General features: G+C 35.5%; 1 protein-coding gene and 1 long non-coding RNA gene across 2 annotated transcripts in view; one reads left to right on the forward strand and one right to left on the reverse strand.

The window, feature by feature from the left end:
* Window positions 1-20,670, forward strand: part of crybg1a (crystallin beta-gamma domain containing 1a) — a 327,674-nt gene that overhangs the window by 63,270 nt on the left and 243,734 nt on the right. The window lies entirely within an intron of this gene.
* Window positions 1-20,670, reverse strand: part of LOC120525514 — a 32,344-nt gene that overhangs the window by 11,261 nt on the left and 413 nt on the right. The gene's annotated exons all lie outside the window — the stretch shown is intronic.

A 20,670-nucleotide genomic window follows, 5' to 3' on the forward strand; every position in this document is an offset into this window, starting at 1 on the left:
CTAGGATCCAAAATAAGCATAAAAGAGCCCCCCTCACCTGAAGAAAGAATGAAACGCAACCCTGTAAAATAATATATATTATTTTATATTACATACATTTTTTGTTACTTATTGCTAGTTTGTAGCCATTTGTTGTATTTTGTTTGTAGTTCTCATTCCATCAGTGTCTTTTGTTGTTTGAGGCATGATGGCACAGTGGTTAGTACACATTTAGATCACATTTTTGGCCGCATTAATTGGTCTGGCATAGTTTACAGATGCTGCCGTACCTCTCAAGGACAATTAAAACACCATTGCACCATTATAAGTTAGTCAAAACTAGTTCAGTTACACTTTTCCCATTGACTTCAATGCATATCCTGCTTATTTCCATGATTTTATAGAAGTCACAGAGAAGCGAACTCTGCAGGGTTTGCTCATATCTAATCACTAACTAATGCTAGAATTCTAACGGGAGATTTATCTGTCAAAGTATTCTGAATATGCCACTTTTTTACCCATATTTGTACTGAAAGGTAAGAGATGTCAGAACTCTCAACAAGGGTGATAGATAACAAGTTTGCAACCAGAGCCAGATAATACCTGTCATAATCGCAGCAAACGAGAATAGCGTTATGGAAAAGGTGAAATGATTAAACTTTTTAAATCACTTTGCATATTCCAAACTCCCTAGAAAGAGTTACCGTCAGTAAAAAATGTATTAAGTCCCAAAAACAAATAAAATGATCGCTGAGAAGCACAACAGTGCACTGCTAGTCTTGTGATCATTCACTACCATTATGCACTCACAGTTTGAGAAATGAAGCAAAACAGGACGTTATCTTTGTATTGGATTCACTTAGAAAACAAAACAAATGTCTTTGGTTTAGTTAGGGTAAAACAGAACTAAACGGAGTAAGGACCTTTCAGCTTGGTCTTTTTTGAGTCTATTGAATTTTTGACTATTGGTATTTTTTACTTCTTTTTGACATTCTGACTTTTTATATATCCATTTGTCTCTGCTCTATTTTTCCTTTGGGCACCTCGCTTAATATTAGAGGAAGCTAAATTGCCAATTTTATTCAATATTATTTTGGTAAGTGTGAATGTTCAGTCTTCTGTCTGCCTCTTTGAATATGCTTTTTGTTTTGCCTGTTTGGTGCCATTTCTCAAAACTGTACATTAACCCATTTTCATAGAAAGGGAGTAGTACTAAACAGCTTCAGACACGTGCATGGTTTGCTGCTATTTTACTTTCTTCTTTTTTAGATGAACACACTATCAGACTGTTGATGTGAACAAGGACATATCCTTAACCTCACAAAAAATCATGCCAAGAATATGTGGTAAACTTAATTAAAACTTCTTTTTGTTTCCTGCCTCAGAAATACAGGAAGCATTTTTTCTATAATTGAAAAATTTACTGCTTCAGAGTGTACTTATTGGGTAATTTTAAAATATTTTGTTTTCACAAATGAACCAGTGCCCCATATAACCCATTAAAAAATCAAGCATTCAAGACTTAATATAAAATGTTTCAGTTAAGAAAACAATTTCTTGTGACAAATTAATGAATGCTATGATTGCACAAAAAACATTGATTGAAAAATGCCAAACTCATTGTTTAAATCTAATGATCACATCTCTAACCATAGTTAAATGAGCTTGTAATTACACAAGAATGCTATACATTTTTATAACCACCATGGGCACAGATACTCCTGAACACTTAAAAATTTTAAGACTTTTATTATTAAATCTAAATGCAAGCAAATCCACACATTTATCAGGTTAAGGGAGGAAATGTAGTGAAATATTTATGAAGAAACTGACATATGAAAGAATAAACTGAAAAGGCCTTCTTTTTTAAACACAGCAGGGCAAATCTGCTCCTATATAATGTACCTTCTTAAACCAGTTTGGGAGTATGATGTGCTAGACCTTTTTCTGGACGCATCAGGGAAAAGTAGGGACTGGTCCTGGATGAGACACCAGTCCATTGGACAAATTAATGCACACAGACCCACAGTCATTTGAGACTAGTTTATAACAAATTATAAATGAAAAATGCTAATCTTTGGAATGTGAAAAGAAATCCAGAGGCCGAAAAGACAGAAAATGTGCAAGCTCCAGACAGACATTGATTGTGTGTGACATTTAGTCATCATGCCACCTCACATGTACACTACTATTAAAAAAGAAGTATTTTCACTGTACACTCAGATGTATATCTACTGTACATTTTTAGAATCTTCTTGACGTTTGGCTATAATATATCATGATCTTACATGTTTGATATGTAATCTAGTTTGCTGTGTGTAATATAGCTGTTACATTACATTATTTGGTTTTATTTGCATTTGTATAACAAATACATTGTGGGACATGTGATGCTGTTGTCATAGATAGATCCAATATCTAGATGTGAGTTCATTTTGAGTTGATGGTGGCTACTGTAAAATCTAGGGATATTTAAGCACTTGGAATTTAATTAAAAGTGTTTGAACTTGGCCTTCCACTAACCAATTGGTTTTAGGAATTAGTTTGCTTTTATTTTCTAGTTGTTGATTTGTGGTGTATATGCTAAGTTCACTTTTTTGTTGTACTCACATTTTTATTTAAAGTAGCAATATATGACATGTTTTTTGAAACACATTTTCAGCAAAAAGTTCTACTGTGTTTCTGCTACATAAATAAAACGGAAGCATTGGGAGTGAGGCACATTGATAAATAAATACAGTATACTCAAACTTACTTTGTGTAGCGTTTTTCACTGAGTGCAGGTGTAGAGTGCTGAAATATGTCCAAGCATGTATTTAAATTCCAGAATACAATCTCTCCGTTTGTTGGGGTGAAGCCAGTGCTTATTCTGCTTACAGCGACAGGTCCTCTTAGAGGCTCTCTGTCTCTTTTCAGTGTTCCTGTATAAGACTCCACAGAAAGAGCATGAACAATGTTATGATAAAGAATGTAACATAAGTTGTGTGTCCTTAACTTTGGAAATCTTGGGCAATTCATGAGTGAGTATCAATCGGATGATGTTAATGGTCTTTAAGTCGTCACTGACTGGCACAGATGTACAGTACTATTGCCATATAAATATTTCAGTTTATAGCCCGGGGTGCATTTGTTTGCTACCTCACTGTCAAGCACTTGAGATTTACTGGTTTTGGAGACAGTCTCAACATGCAAGACGTGTTGTGCAAAATAACCTAAAAACAAAGTACAGACAGTTTCTGTGGAACATTTTGGAGGGAAGCAATCCACTTTCTCTAGCTGAGTCATTTGTTTCTGTTTTGGTTATCAGTCTTTCTGAATTTCTGGTTTTAACAATATTTTGGCTTTTACTTCATTCTTGCTTCTGGGCTCTTTTAAAGCTGCCTCTGCTAGTTTTCATAGCAGTATAATGTGTTAGTAGACTGCTTTAACTACATGATTTTAACAGTACTTTACAATGTTATGAAATGAAAAATCCAGTCCAAACTCATGGTGACTCAAAAGCTTTCACAGACCACAGATTCCAATTTAAGTGATCTAAAAATGGCTTTGATTAATATCCTGGTGTTAGTTGTTGGTTGTGGAGAATCTGACTAACTATAGTTCAGATTTCCTACATATAGAATGGAAAGTCTCAAGATAAATATGTAGGCTGCTTTGAAAATGAAGGAGAGCAGATCAGGAGCTTTGCCAATAAATTATCAAGTTAGAACTATTGAATTTGTATACTGTGCAGATAATGCAGCTGTGATTTTTTTGTGTAATATAAATACTATGTATGCATTTGTTCACTTTGTGCTTACAGAATTATGCTTTAATATGTAATTCTTTCCCTCTTGCATTCATTTCTAGATAAGTAAGGTTTAGATTTTTTTTTTTATAAGTGCCTCAAGCACCAGGATAAGTTAGATGAGTAAATGATGAAAATACCCAAGTTGAAGTGACCTGTCTGATGGTAAATTTGATATTGTAAACAAATCAATAATTGAAGTTACACAGAATGTTTCCCAAATTGAAGACAGATGAGTTTGCAAATCCAACATTTGAAATTTCAAAGGTTTGTTCCTTTTTTGAAATATGATAATTGAACTGTTCTAGCAAATGATATTGAAGAATAAGTGTATTAAATTACATCAAAAATGGTCCACTGGTGGCTGAATTGATTTATGCAGACAGACGAAGAGACAGGAAGTCTGACAGACATGACAGTCCCAATAGGTGCTTTTCACATTTTGTTGGCAGTGGTGGGATGAGCCAGTTGCAGTCAGGGAAGAACAACAAAGCAGAAACAGCAAGAGGATTTGGTGACTGACTGATAAAAAGTCCATGTGCCCAAGTCTGGAAGAACTTATTTGAATTTTGAACTTTCAAAGGATTTATTTAGTGTTTTATGTTCTGTCTAATGTGCTTGTGTTTTTAGTGGTTTAGTGATTTTAGTGCAGTGTGTGAGGGCCATGCCATCCGTGGCAGCACAAGATCAGGTAAAACCAGTACAGGAGAAATATTAATGGTTTTCGTTTGTTAATCCCTTTTTCTAATCAATAATTATTGGCTATCCACAGTGCAGCAAACAGGAGGCACCAGATGCACATTATTTCAGATTAAAAATGGGGTTATTACAAGAGAGGGAAGAAAAGAACTAGGGGTGAAAGGAAAATAAATGAAACTAAACTAAAGTCAAAGTGATTGCTGGGGTGTGCAAAGGTAAATGAGGAAAAGGATGTTAGGGCAGCTGTAGCTGTATCAGATTGTTGCATTAATGTTCGAATGTGCGTAAAAATCAGTAGATCTGTTTTTTTAGATGGAGAGAGGGGAAGAGGGAAAAGGATGAATGAGACCTGACTTTTCTCCCCAGACAGGGCAAAGCCATGTAACTATTCACCAGCTTATAAGTGCAATAGATAAATGTACAGATAATTAAGAAGAAAATAATTTTTTTGACCTTTACACAATAAATACAAAGACAAATATATGGTCTGTAGTGCTGGCACATGAAACTTAAAGCCTATGTTCTTTCTGAAAAGTACAAAACTACCATTAAGTATGAAAGATCATCAGCAAACGTGAAAGACTACTCTGTGAGACATGTTTCACAATGTTCCATTAGAGCTGATCATTTTTACAGACAGTGAGGATATCTTCTAAGTTACATTATGATGCCTATAGCTGTCTTCTTCTAAGTTACATTATGATGCCTATAGCTGTCTTTACTTTTATTTCAGATGTTAAGACTTGCGTTGTGCTAAAAAAGAAAACTTTAATATTAAAATAGGGTTATGTTTTTGTTTTTCCTTTTTTACAATATGTAAGAGAAATTACAACCCTGCAATTGTTTAAAATGTTTTCTGAAAATTTTAATATAAACTAAAGTATTTATATTGATTTAATCCTCTATTGTAAAACTTTGAATCATACTAATAATCAGATTTGGACCTCTAGTCTAAATATCACAACTATTGCATTCAAAAATATTTGCAACATTGGGTGTGTTTTAGAAGATTATCGTTAAGCTAACAAGTGTGTATCATCTTTGACTCAAGTCTCCATTCCCCACAATCATCACTATGTTATGTTATGCTGTGTTTTCCTATTTTACCTATGTTAGGTAAAATGCCCAGTAGGGGATGCGTGGTCATTTGGCCTTGAAACCCCTGCAGATTTTGCTTTTTCTTCCTGTTAAACTGGAGATTTTTTTTTGTTTTCTCCATCCTCCCAACCATCTGACCTTATCACTGGACTCGTCATTAGAGACTTGTATATAAGGACGCTAGTAATTATATATCTATGTTTTACAAGATTGTATGGATTTACAGAATTATTTATTTATTTTCTTTGTTACTTATTCATTATTTTTTCTACCTAATCTTTGTTTTTTCTTTTATTGTAACTTTCTCTTTGATGCCTTGTAAAGCATTTTGAACAACATTCTTTGTACGAAACTATGCTATTTTAATAAGTGCTGTTGTTGTTGTTGTATCACTATAAACCATTTTGAAGAGCTGCACAATGGTTCCCCTTTTGTGTAAAAACTTATAATCTTAAAATGAAATAAATTCAGAATAACTGCAGTAACTATTTGCTATACACAGTAAATACAATACATTTTTTAAATGCTAAATTCAGTTGAGATAGCACATCTGTTCTATTCACTGATGAATTTGCAAATGACAAAGGACCTAATGTATATATACTGGTAATCGTGGCCTAATAAGGGAATACAGATGAGAGTTACAGAAAATACTTGCTCTGGCAGTTGGGACCTCGGGCACCTTTTTTTCTTCTTAATGACATACTTTTGACAGGCCAAATAAAGCAATACCAATAGAATCTATCAGTGCCTTAACATTTATCCCTTTATTAATTTTCTGAACCTGCCTATTGCTGGGGATTGTGGGGAGTCAGGGCCTAACCTGAAAGTATCAGAAAAAACACAAGATCCAACACTAGACAGTATGTTAGTTAACTGAGAGGTATATCCATGGACAAATTCACAATTTAGATTCACCAGTTAAGCACTGTTTCTTTGGGATATCAGAAGAAACAAAAGAAATGGAATAATAACAAAAGACAGTTAATTTTTCTGTGGTGCTGCTCTTCACTTAGTGCAGGCTCAGACAGTTGTAACTATTTCACACTTAAATGCAATTATAAACTTTACAGATAATTAATTATATAAAGAATATGCATAAAGATACAGATTTCTTTAAACACATAGGAAGATAAGCAGTTCCAAACTTATTAACTTACTGTAAACTGAACCTAGCAATATCTCTCTATTAATGTAATTGTTGAATTGAAAACTAAACCTACACTCAGTAGCAACCCTGGATGAATATAAATCTTGGGTTTGGCGGTCCTTAGTTATAGTACAAAATCAAAGGACATATTCAGACATAATCAGTCCTGGAGACATTAACCCACTGGGCAGCCACCACCTCCTGGGCACTCTGCAGTATACAGTAAGTCCATGTTGGACCGTGACAACAGTATTTTTCCATCTGTTGATTCCAAGGCTACCATTATCACCAATTTATTTCCAAGGGTAGTAAAAAATGTGGAAGTACAGCAGTACAGTAGGTCCAAGTGACACAGTTAGAGACTGAGAAGAGGAATAAAGTAGAAGAGGGTAATTAATTGTTCATAATTATTGTATTACTTATATTTTTTTCCAGATGACTAGCAAGCAGATGCACCATGCATAGATAATCAGCAGCAATATGCTTCACTAAGTAGTGAATATTCAGCCTGAGTATAAAAGCTGAGACTGACTAGGCATCTCTTAGTGGGCAGATTGTTCCACAGCTTTGGTATACTGTAGCTAAAGGTTTGGCATCCTACTTTTATTATGTTAATCCTTAGATTCTTTAGTAGGCTGGCATCTCAAAATCTAAATGTGCACTGTGGTTTGTAAGTAACAATAAGTTCAGATAGGTAAGCAGGTTCTTGGCTGTTTTAGGCTTAGTATGTGAGAAGGCAGTTTTTGAAATGAGTCCTAAGCTTAATTGAAGGAGAGTAGAAGCACTTAAAACCTGGAGGTATATACTGTATATATACAGTATATGGGTATTGTATGCATATGAGTGAAAATGAATGTCTTGTTTTCTAATGATAGTTCCCAATTGAGGCATATAAAGGGAAAACAATAAAGGTCCAAGAAACTGGGCCTTTCAAAACACGATATTTAACTTCTGAATTTAATAATGAACTACCGTCAACATTTTCATTTACGTACTGAAAACTGATTTGATAAATGAGAGCTAAACTATTCAAGAACAGTGCCTGTGAGCTCAGTGTAATTTTCTAGCCTATTTAATAGAATATTATAGTCAGTGATATCAAAGGTTATGCTTAAATCTAACAACGTAATTACTGTGGCATTTCCTTTATCAAAGGATATTAGAATGTCATTTATATCATGGGTTATGGACGTTTTTGTACTGTACTGGTGTGAAAGTCACAATGGAATTTTTCAGATAAATTGTTGAGATTAAGGTGAGACTAAAGCTGCTCGGCATCTATTTCCTCAGATAATTTAAAAAACAGTGACAAATTTGAAATCTCTCTGTAATTGTTTATTGCATGTTCATTCTAGCTCTGATTTTTTTTTCAGTAATGATATAACTTTCAGAGCATTAAAAAAAGTAATAATCAATAGTGAACTATTGATAATGTTAAGAATGGTTGCCACCAGTGCAGACATTAAGCTTTTCACTGGTTTTGTTGAGACGGGTTTAAGGGACAGGTAATAAGTTTCAATTTAGAGACGTTATGACTTCCTTTTTATTGGACATGTTCTTAAAATATGCATATTGGGGAATATTATCATGTGATTTAATGTACTGTATATTAAAATTTAGAATTGGTTTTAACTTTCATATAAAATTGAGCATCTTTGTGCATTTTAAATACATTTTAATCTAAAAAAATAATTTTTTAAATATTATGTTTTCTATAAACAACATTGTGTTTTATGAGTTGAAACAATAAAAACTTATCAAAATAATACTTAAGACTTTCCTTTCTAAAGGCACTTCGAAGATTTTATGAGTGCTCACATATTGTGCCTAATGTTGATGGTGCTAACAGTAGGCACATTTACTAGCATGCTAGCTTCTACACCTCTTTGTTTTGTCATATTTGGCCTTGTTGGTCCTGAGAAGTCTTCGAGCAAATGCTGAGGCTGCTTCCTACAGCAAACACAAAATAATAGACTGGCAAGATTTGGTATATTGTTTTGCAAATGGCTATCTAAAAACGGGGCGACATGGTGGCGCAGTGGTAGCGCTGCTGCCTCGCAGTTAGGAGACCTGGGTTTGCTTCCTGGGTCCTCCCTGTGTGGAGTTTGCATGTTCTCCTCGTGTCTGCCTGGGTTTCCTCCGGGTACTCCGGTTTCCTCCCACGGTCCAAAAACATGCAGGTTAGGTGCATTGGCGATTCTAAATTGTCCCTGGTGTGTGCGCTCCCTGTGGTGGGCTGGCACCCTGCCCGGGGTTTGTTTCCTGCCTTGCGCTCTGTGTTGGCTGGGACTGGCTCCAGCAGACCCCCATGACCCTGTAGTTAGGATATAGTGGGTTGAATAATGGATGGATGGATGTAAAAGAAATTAATTTCCTAAAGCAATTATAAGGAGAAGAATGCTACTTATACTCTTTGTTATTCCTGATTTCAACTTATAAACATCTTTTTGCATATTTGCACATTTATTCCTTCCTCTCTTTTTACAGTGCCAATTAGATTAATACATTAGAGCTTTAGGTGACCTGTAGGGGAAATTCTACACTGGAGTTGCCATTTTGGCATACTTTAAACAACAAAAAAACAAAACAAAAAGCAACAGTGTGTGAGTGGATTCTGTCCAGGACTGTTTCTTGTATGGCAGCCAGCTGTGACACTGAATTGAACAAAGGAGAGTTCAGAATGCTATGTTATTCTTGTCTGAAATGTTCTCAAGTTATCCACTTCTCAACTGGCATTTTTTAACAGCAAAAAGCCCCAAGGCTATGTGTGCTGCCAGTCCTTTGGAGTGAGCATACTAAAAGCCATTCACACTTGTATCAGAGATGAATCCCACACAGACATAGGGTGAACATGAAAGCTGCAAATGAACACATTTGAAAAAACTACAACATAAATAAAAGGCAAGGTGCAGTGAACTGATAGTCTGAAGAGAAAAATAAGCAAAAAATATCTATCCATTATCCAACCCGCTATATCCTAACTACAGGTATGTAAATAATATGATTCAGCTACAACATTTTGTTTTAGAAAGAATGCGTGGAGCAGTACTTGATAAATCAAGAAAATATCTTTTAACATCTATTACCTGAAATAATCTAAGATTACCATTATTTATTCATACTTGACAGCTGCATATTATCAGTAACATTAAAGAGTCTACTGTTACTCGTCACCTGGGTTTAATCTGTTATACACTAAATTTTTCATTAATATATTGCTTGTACAAATAAACATACATACAAATGTGCAGCATGATCTTACTGTTTCATGATAACTAAGTTAAGTTTGATTCTTATTGCTGCTTATCAATGGAGAACAATTGACATTTTGTGTAGCAAGAAACATTGGTTTATTTGTCAGCATGAGTGTGTAATTTTTAATTTTCAAAACCATCACCTCTAACATCTTAATGAAAGGAATTTAGCATTGAACAGATAACAGACTCGTCTTTAAATAACAGACATGCTGCAGGACATTTGTAGAATGACTTTAAGCCAACCAACACTCAGGTTACACTGAATACTTGGCAGTCTGTCTGTTGTTATTCCTGGACAACATGGAGTGTAAACAACTAAATATGATCACAGCATTTACAGTAGCTTGACTTAACTATGAGGGGATATTTAAGCAGTATAGAAAATACTGAAGGTAGTAACGAGAAGTCTGTTTACTTTGAAACTAACATGTGGTTAAGGGATGGTATTTTTTTTCTTTTATTTTTTTAAGACATATATGCCAATGTCTTTGTTAGACCTCACTGTTTGACAAGAGTCAAACTAGCAAAGCTACAGATGTGTTTATCACTTTCAAGTACTTTGCAGATTTTTTTATTCAGGGAAAACTATACATCTTTGCTAACATATTTGATGTCCAGTCATTTCAAGCCACACTTTACAGATAAGCTAACCTGAAACCTTTCTTATTCTGCATTGCTAGCCTCCTTAACATTATGATTACCACTGGAGAAAAAAGGCCAAAAACAATACATTTTTTTTGAACAAGCCAAAATGTTATTACATGTAACAGAAATATGTAAATACTATAAAGCATGGGCACCTGTGTATCACTTTTATGGCTTGGCTGAGGTAGGTAGAGCCACTCCTGGATGAGGGGGCACTGTTGCAAACGGTTTTCTCTCATTCCTCTGCAGCTCTGACAAGATGCTCAATGAGAGCGAATGACCTGCCCATGGCAAACAGAGTAGGCCCACCCCTTAAAGTCAAAGCCTTATAAAAGTAGACATCCCCAGTCTTTCCAAAAGACTGAGCTCCAATCTTGAACTGTTTAAACAGGCATTGTTATGAAAAACTTATGAGAGGACTACTGAGGGCCTGTTTGCTTTTTGATTTCAGTTTATGTGGTGTCATTTTTCCCTTGTTTTTTGTGTTATAACATTAAACAAGAAGGCGTGATTGGCTCCCCAACTATTCCCTTGGACTTCTAAGGCTTACTCGGGTGATTACAATACCAAAATATCAACATTAATACAGTAGGAAATGTATGTTTAACATCCACTGCTAAACTGATGCAGATTTAGTATATGTCCTATGTGTCATATGTTTTGAAACGGTTACCAATGCACATCTCAGCGTTGCAACTGAGATGGCAGAAAAGTGATTCCTAATGCACACTTTTCTTATAATATTTTTCTGTAGCTTGCGCATCAGAGTATAGTATGACCGTGCCTGAATCCACATGATCGACCTGCCTCTTGTGTAATTGCAGACTACCACAACAGAAGGCTTACCGAATTGCACATTTCCTCTGAAACTCAAAAGCTGACAGTTGCTGCTTTGTGAGCATTGCTTTGGGGTCTAATGTTTTTTTGTCTTTCAACTTGATCACAATCATTTTGCATTTTTGCCACACACCTACTTGCACCACAATGAACCTTCAGGTGACCATATTCACCAGGCATATCACAGCTGCATTTACAGTGCAGCATGTATCAGTTTTACTTCAGTTTTACTATCCTTGTCAACGTCTGATGACTAATTCACATTGTTTTCACTATTGCTTGATTCAACTAACAGTTTAGTTTCAGTTTGTTCTAAAACTGGATTTACTACTTCTCATTTATATGCCATTGTGTTTTGGTTGAAGGCACTGCCCCACTAATGAATAATTGATAAGTTACCTAAAAGTGGTAAAACACACAGAAATATTCATGATATGATTTTTCGTAGAATAATATTCATTTATCTACTAGATGGCAGCACAATACAGTTCTGATGGTTATTCGTGCTTAACACTTTACATTGGATCATAATGGCTATTTCATAAGAAACATTCAGGGTAAACTGCGTTTACATAGAATTTGAAGCCTAAGAGATCCTCATTGTTAATGCCAAGGGCGTTAATATATATCTCCATTTATTTATACTGCCTTAAACCTGTTGGAACAGTTTCTTCCTAAAAATAAAACAATAAATGATCTAAAGAGTTTTGAGGCAGAAAGTGGTTATGTTTAAAATTATGGATAAGAAGAGTATTTGGAAAACTCAGAGTTTTATATACTAAATTGGTAAATGACCAGCAACCATGAGAAGGGGGTCTTTCAGTCTCATAATCAGAAAACAAAACATCTGAAATCAGAAGTAATTTTGCTTAAGGCTCTAACATTCAGAAAGTCTTTTCTTTATTTAGAAGAGAGTGCAGGCTCTTTCCAAGCAAATGGCTTTTATGACTGTGACTTCACATACATTTACACACATCAGTCACATCCCTAATAATTTATGAGCCCATACGAGGTGAGACACAAAAATAACCGGATTGGTAAAAAAAAAATGTATTAATTGATTACAGCATTATAAACATTATCAACTTCTATATTCTCCCCCTCCATATCTCTACACCGCTCCATACATATCTTCCATTGATTGAAACAGTGCTGGAAGTCTTCTTGCTTGAGGCTGTTCAATAGGCTTGTCGTTTCTGTTTTCACTTTATCCATTGAAGAAAAATATGTTCCTTTCAGGTCACTATTGATTTTTGGGAACAAGAAAAAATTACTGGGAGCTAAATCGGGCGAATAGGGAGGATAATTGAGGACAGATATATTTTTGTCAGTCAAAACCTGCTTTATGGAAAAAGCATTGTGCATGGGAGCGTTGTCTTGTCTTGTCTGTTTACTGTTTTCACCCAACATTGTTGCAGCAACTTGTATAACAATTGTTGTGCAAATCATGACTGGGCTATTCACAAGTTATACCTAGCCAGTTGGCGGTTTGAGAGGCCATGTAGGAGGTGATATAGTTCTGTGATACACGTCCAGCTGACCTCCAGACAGTTCTCCAGGAAAGCCCCAAGCCCAGTCCGGTTATTTTTGTGTCTCACCCCATTCCAAAATGGGTTGTGACGATATATCTAAAGAACGTCTGGAAAAAAAATATATATATATATATATATTTTTACTAAATCATGAAAATAACCTGCGGTGGGCTGGTGCCTTTCCAGGGGTTTGTGTCTTGCTTTGTGCCCTGTGTTGGCTGGGATTGGCTCCAGAAGACCCCGTGACCCTGTAGCTAGGATATAGCGGGTTGGATAATGGATGGATGGATGGATGAAAATAACTGACTGTAGTCATGGAGTATTCACTGTGGTGCTGATGGAAGGAGGGGGCTAACAACGTGATTTGCTGAAATTACTCTCAAATGCAATCTCTAATCCCAGTTGTATCTGGGTCTGTGATGAGAGAATGAGACTCCTCAGAGCTCTGAAGTCATGCAAAAAAACTTGACATCGTGTTTTATCTTGTTATCAGTGGCATCTTTCTTGTTTTTGGTGTCTGTTGATGATAACCGTGTCATTTATCACTAAATGCTTAAATACAGAGAGAAAATACAGTTACCATCAATGTAGTTATTTCAGGCCTATTTAACAACTAAAGCTCCACTTTAATTTTGCACAGGTAGTAAAGCAGCATCTGACTCAGAATAAACATTAAAATAGAATTTGTGTACTAATTTGTTTTTGTTCTCTTATAGCTATAACTGAAACTAACTTACTATTCATACTGTGCAATATGTGTAAGTATACCAGCTCAGTCAGGTGTAGTGGATAGCAATGCTACCTCAAAACTCACTGTATGGAATTTGCATTTTGTGTTCATTTTCGTGCAGGTTTTCTTTAGGTAACTCCCTGGGTGGGCTAGGTTGATTGGTTTTTGTGAGAGAGTGCACTGCAGTGGACTGGCATGTCCATATCTAGAAAGTGTAACCTTTGTTATGCATAGCTTGGAAGTTTGGCACTCATCCCATAAGGTTTTTGACATGTAATGTTCAGCCTTATCCACTACGGTGGGGCTGGCTTGGGGTAGGAGTTAATGGCTAAAATGACTACAGTGTTACCTATTCACAAATAAACCGCACAGGACATGTTAGTGTGATGGTTAGCACGATTGCATTTTAGTGACAAACGTCTGGGTCGGGGGTCCCCAATTCTGATCTTGGACAGCCCCAAGTTTTCATTCTAACCCTTTTCTTAATTTAGTGCACTGCTTTACTGCTAATTAACTTCTTTTGAATTAATCTTAATTCACTTGTTTTTTATAATCTGTTCCCCTGAATTTCTTCATCATTCCTCTGAATTGCTTCATTTCTTTCCTCAAATGGCACCCAAACAAAATTGAAATGTGAAGTGAGTGAGCAAACAGAAGACCAAATAAGTCAGGGCCTGAATCTCCAACCAATTTCACTCCAACCAGTTGCTTAATTAAGTGCTGATTCTTGTTGTTAATTAAACCCGTTCTTTAATTCCATGGCTTGTTGCTGCTCTCATTATGCAATAGCATACATTTTCGAAATTGTTGATTTTCTCTTTTCTAAGTGCAGTGTTAAAATGTTAAGGGGATCTGAGCAGATCAGCATTCCTGAGACCCTCACCTTTCGTTATTTTCAGATATTGCATGATCAACACAGTTTGCTGGTCATGATTTGGTTAATTTTGTATCTTATTATTGTTCGGCTGCTAATTAAGGAAAAAGAAACAATTAAGGTGCCTGAGTCTTCAAGAGCAAGTCAAATAAAATTAATTCAAAAGATGATAATTAGGAGCAAAAACAGGTCATTAATTAAGAAAATGGAAGAATATCTAAAGCCACTAGGGCCGTCCAGAACCAGAGTTGGGGACCTCTGGTCTAGTTTCACTTGCCACCATTACATTTAATTATGTCTTTAATCAAGAATTTCCCTTGCATTTTTTATCATGGCCTTAACTAGCCCCAGGTAGGCCACATTGTCTCCAGAGTTTCTGTTTTTATTTCAGTTTGGGGTTCATTGCACCAAGAGGAAAAAAAAATTAATCTTGTATGAAACGAAGCTTTCCATTAGTGCTGGGCGGTATGACCAAAATTCTATATCATGGTATTTTTCTAAATTATCCCGGTTTCATGGTGTTTCAACAGTATTTTTTTCATATGCATGATTGGATGTCAACCACATTTTCCACTGCAATTACTACAGTAGACTGGCTAAGAATAACCTATTCCACTGTCATGAGCATTGTACATTGTACAAAAAAAATTTTTAATGTGCCCACAAGTATTAATACAGGTTTGCATGGCTCCATAAAGTGATAGTTTTCAAGGGGGTGGCACTAATGAAGAGAAGGAATCACATTGCATGACAGATGCAGTCAAAATATAGAACCTTTTTATTGAACAAATTTTACAAACAACTTAAACTATAATTTTGACAACATATTTTCAACCATCCAAAGAGGCATTTAGACTTAGTAAAATATCCAGAAGTGCTTGTCAAAAGTTGTATTGCACTAAACATGTCTTAGAAAAGTATAAATAGTAAATATTTTTTGTAAACCAACTACACTTTCTGTTAATGTTAACAATCTCTGTCCACTGACACGTTAAAGTGACTTTTTAAACAACTTTGCCATCATTAAACTACATAATATTTAAACTAATAAATAATAACAATAAAATAAATAATAGTGCAGCTTCCAGTAATAACACTATTACTTCAAGACTTCAAGCCCAGGTGCATTACACAGTATTCACCAAATAAAAATAAAATAAAGCAAGTGCAACTTGGTGATGACATCTTTACCAACTGAACCATCATTTAGGAAGATTTCAATTTTATGGACTTTGCTTCAAGCTAAGCTATATGCATAAATAATAAAACTGCAACTTGCATTTATAATGCTATTTGTGGTATAGCCACCATGGAATCGTATTAGGGCCGTGGTGAAGAAAACAAAATACGGACACGGAAGAAAAAAACAAACAATATGTTGACAATAAAGTTGACATGTTGACTTTATTCTCGACATTTCCACTTTAATTTTGATGCTTATGTCGAGATTAAAGTTGACATTTGCACTTTATTCTCATAGTTTATTTTATAATTAAAGTAGAATGTTGTAAACTACACTTCATCCTAAAATCAATGTTTAATTTACTAGATTTTCTCAAACCCCATCATAAGTTAATGTAGCACATTAAATGCTTTGTGTTGTGTTCCCCGACCCAGTTGTTAATCACTACCCTTCTTAAACTGACTTCCTCTGCACTAAGAGGAGGTGCCAGCAGCGATCACCGCACAGAATCCATTCACTTCATGATATTCCTGCTCTCTGAAAATTTAGAATGCTAAGATATATACTTGATATCGTTTTCATGATGAAATGCATTAAAGCAGGTATTAAACATGCACAGTAGTGTGGCGGTAGTTCTGCTCCCTTGCAGTAAGGGATCCCCAGGTGTATGTTCAGTGTAGAGAACTTTATGGTAGGTGTGACAAGGCTCCAAAAATCTGGAGGTACAGTATGAATGGGTATCGCACAGGTTTAACTTAAATACTAGTGAATGGGAGCCCGATCGAATCGGGCTACATATTCTTTGTTTGTGAAATCCATACTTTCTCTGCAAAGAATTATTTGTTTTTTTAAGTTCTTGGAATGATTTTGTTATCATGGCACTGATTTGTGCTTAAAATAGACCTCTTCGGTCGATGTAATGAAGAGCTTCCTGTTTAAACGGGGCAGCAAGACTTGAACTCAGCTCTTCGGCGCACCTCATTTGATCTGGTGGTTGGAGACACGAACACAGAATTCAATGGATGTTCTTCTGAGCAGCCTTTCTTTATTGCATGTGTGCTGTCTGTCTGACGTACCAAACCCTCAGCTCCTATCCTTCCTTTTTCTTTCTCCATCTAACCAATCACCACACAATAAATGTCTTTATGAAATTAAAATTAGTTATAAACTTTGCCCACGGAGTGTTCAGAACTTTAAAAAAATCTTTGTTATACATGCTCAATTATGCCATCCATTCAGGGTTGCGTCCATCCCAGCAAGCATTGTGTGCGAGGCAGGAGCAAATCCTGAACGCCAGCACATTGCAGGGTGAATACGAGCAACACATACACTAGCAGGGTCAATAAAGCATAACAAAACTAGGTAGGGTACACCCGAGACCCCTTTGCTGCGAGGCAGCAGTGCAACCTCCATTTTTGTTCATTTGTGGATTAATTGATATCACTGAGTTTACTTAACTGCACATGATTACATCTTTTAAAACTCAGTACTGGAAATGTGTTAGTAATACTCCTCAATTAACAAAATACATTTAGTCCTTCATGTGCTGTGCAGTAAATAACATCCATCTCCTTTTTACATTCCCAACCTGAGCCCCTGAAGATTTGATGTATGAACATTGACAACTGTGTTATCAGATCACACTGTTTCAAAATATCTATAGCATATAATTTATTAATAGGCTTCTGATACTAGATTGCATGCACCACACATTTTTGATTGTCTGTGCTGTTTGGCTCTGCAAAGGACCAGCATGCCATCCACCTTGTTTGCTTCATGCCTTACTGCTAGTGCTTTTGTGACAATCACTGGCTCCCTGTGACCCTAAAATAGGCAGATTAAATTTACCCTGTCATCATATACAGGATTAAATGTGTGCAGTACGTCTGTTCAGTTCTTGTCACTTGATTGCATGTTTCACGTATGCTTAACCTCTCCCTCGGTAACTCTGACTAGATGACCGACTCATGCACATACATGATTGCAGTGAGCATTATCTTAGCAAAATAATATAATTCTTTTGCAAAACAACGCAATCATTTTTGGGAAATAAAAAGAAAAAAATGTTATTTTACAAAAGTCTTTTTTTTTTTAAACACACTTTCAAATCAGGTTGGTCAGAATTAGTTAGATTTGTTATACTTGCTTTTATGAGATTGGATCAGTATATGAAGTGGACATCAGCTGGTTAAGAACAATTACGGAAGAATAATGTTTCATGAACAAGGCAAATTATCTAAAGTTTCAAATTCACACAGGTCATGCTTTCATTTTCCAAATTTCTCCCCTTGTTTTTTTAATTGCTATTGCATTTTATAAATGCTATTGCTTATGCCTGTGTATTAGTGAAGATGATAAATTTGACTTACTAATGCAGAAACTAATTGTAACTGGAAATGACATAATTTTCACTAATGTACCATTCAAATATGTGTCATGTAACTTTTGATCAATTTTTAGTTATTATACTAATAAACATGACTTTGACAACAAAAAACCCAATGAATGATACAAATGTAGTGTTTGCTGAATTTGTTTTCAGGAATTACATATACTATTCCAGTAACCCTGCTAATTGCACATATCTGAGATTATACAGTTCAATTTACTTGTTGTCAGTAATTGTATATACAGTATTTGTCTTCTTTTGCCAAATGTTGATGAATGTCTGGCCAACATGGGGTTTTTTAAATATTAGCTAAATACATTTCATTTTGGAATACTGTGTAGTCAGATGTGTGAGTGGCTGAATCCTGTCCACCGTTGGATCTTGACCAATTTCCAGCAACCCAGAACTCGGTACACTGGTCACAAAATGGTTGGATGGTCATACAGTGGTATCCATGTTCATAACAGTCCAAATAAAATGCAAAGCTTCTGTTCCTTTATCACAGCTGTGTATGTCACTGCATTAAAAAGTATGTAATCTCACCACTCACTCACTTATCTGATAGTTACTTGTCATAACATCATCCTCTCAAAGCATGCAAAAATTTGCTTATTTTTTTACATCTAACTTTATAATGCCATAAAACTGGCAATAATGAAAGCCTTTTTGTCTGAAGCATAATAGGATCCTCCCACTTTATGAAATTAAACCATGCATGATTTTTAAGTAGTAGTTTGGAGACCAGCAGTCCCACTCCAAAATTCAAGACATGGAAGTACTTATTGACATGCAACTGCAACTGTGACAGCTTCCTTCTCTTTCTTTAGCACAGTGGGTTCTCCATCTCTTTGCCATCACTTGTACTTGCTGCTCCTGACTTTTTTTTGTGTGTTCTCAAGTACCACCAGGACTGGCTTTGCCATTTAGACAAACTAGGAAGTTGCCTAGGGCAGTAAGATTTGGGGAAGGCAGCATTTTTTTAAACAATACAAATCTAGAAAAACTGGGGCTCAATACAACTGTCTGATTATATTGTCATATCATTTTTGCATACTAGGAATATCTGGTCTTATTATCTGATGACCTACACAATCGAACAATAACATAAAAAACAGTCATAATAATAATAATAATAATAATAATAATAATAATCCTCAAACTGTAGCATTGAAAACACAGACATAGCAAAAGAAAATTTTACAATCAAACAGGCAACAGGTCTACAGCTCTTAAACACATCACTAAAGGCTAATTTAATTCAAACTATAATAATCTCCAAAATGGGCTTACATTAAAACTTGTATTAAAACTCTGCAAAAATCTTTCTCAGTTGTTCACCACTACCTATGAGATTTGCTAAAGCAGTTCTCCATAGTCTAATCTCTTGCTGGAAAAAAACTCTGTGAGTTTATGTATTATTTAGATAGTTATATTACATTATTTTCAAACACAAGGATACAGAAGATGACTGTCAGCATCATCATAAATTATGTGTTTGGCTGGAGGTTTAAATAGAGACCTGTTGGATTCATAAATGTAGTGTAATAATATGATTATGTGATTTTCTTTTCATTTAGAAAGACATAAAATGCAATAATTTCTGTCATTAAAATGTACTGATGTGACTGGTTTATACACCAGTATTTTCCTGGCCATAAAGTAAAAGAAAAAAAACAAAACAGTATAGTTGTAGTTTCCTCTCTGACTGGAGGACTTCTGTGGTATAGAAAACATTATAGAGACCAACTCTGTCATTTGTTCATTTTCTCCACTTTAAGGTTGTAGATACTGTAACAACTAGTGGATGGTCTAGCAGAACTGGCAACAAAGCAGAAAACATTTTTAAACATCCACAAACCTGAAGAGTCACTAATTTACAGTTGCCAGTTTACCCAGCTAATGTCCAAACTTCAGACAGGTCATCACTAGTATGGTTTATAACTGACAGGCACAATAGTCACTCAGGTGCAGGCTCATTCCCTTGCCTTGCCACAGATAAGTACTGTACATGGCCATTTTAATAGGTCAACAGAAAAGGGTGGGTTACAAATAGGATTGTACTGTTTAAAATCTGCTTTGCAAGTCAGTACCACAAAGCAGGCATCTGACTTGGATTGTGAGATCTACACTTGTTACTTATAATACGTGTCCGAACTTCAGAAAGACCAAGTTTATATTTTCTTAACTATTAATATTAAAAGCTAATACAAGAGATCAATATCTAAAATTGCAGGGCGAGTTCTTCTTCTTCTTTCGGCTGCTCCCATTAGGGATTGCCACAGTGGATCATCTGTCCGTATATGAATTTGGCAAAATTTTACACCGGATGCCCTTCCTGTACTAAAAAAGCAGAACAATATTACATCTATTCACCTTCCAACCACTGTTTGAAAAGCTTTGTTGGACCTGGTGACAAGCTATATCTTAGGTGTGGAGAAATTAAATTGGTAAACTGAAAGAGCTGGCACCTTAATCCACCTTAATTTTTGTGATAGCACAAGGCACCACAG

Source organism: Polypterus senegalus, chromosome 3 (assembly GCF_016835505.1).
Source record: "Polypterus senegalus isolate Bchr_013 chromosome 3, ASM1683550v1, whole genome shotgun sequence".
Taxonomy (NCBI): Eukaryota; Metazoa; Chordata; class Cladistia; order Polypteriformes; family Polypteridae; genus Polypterus; species Polypterus senegalus.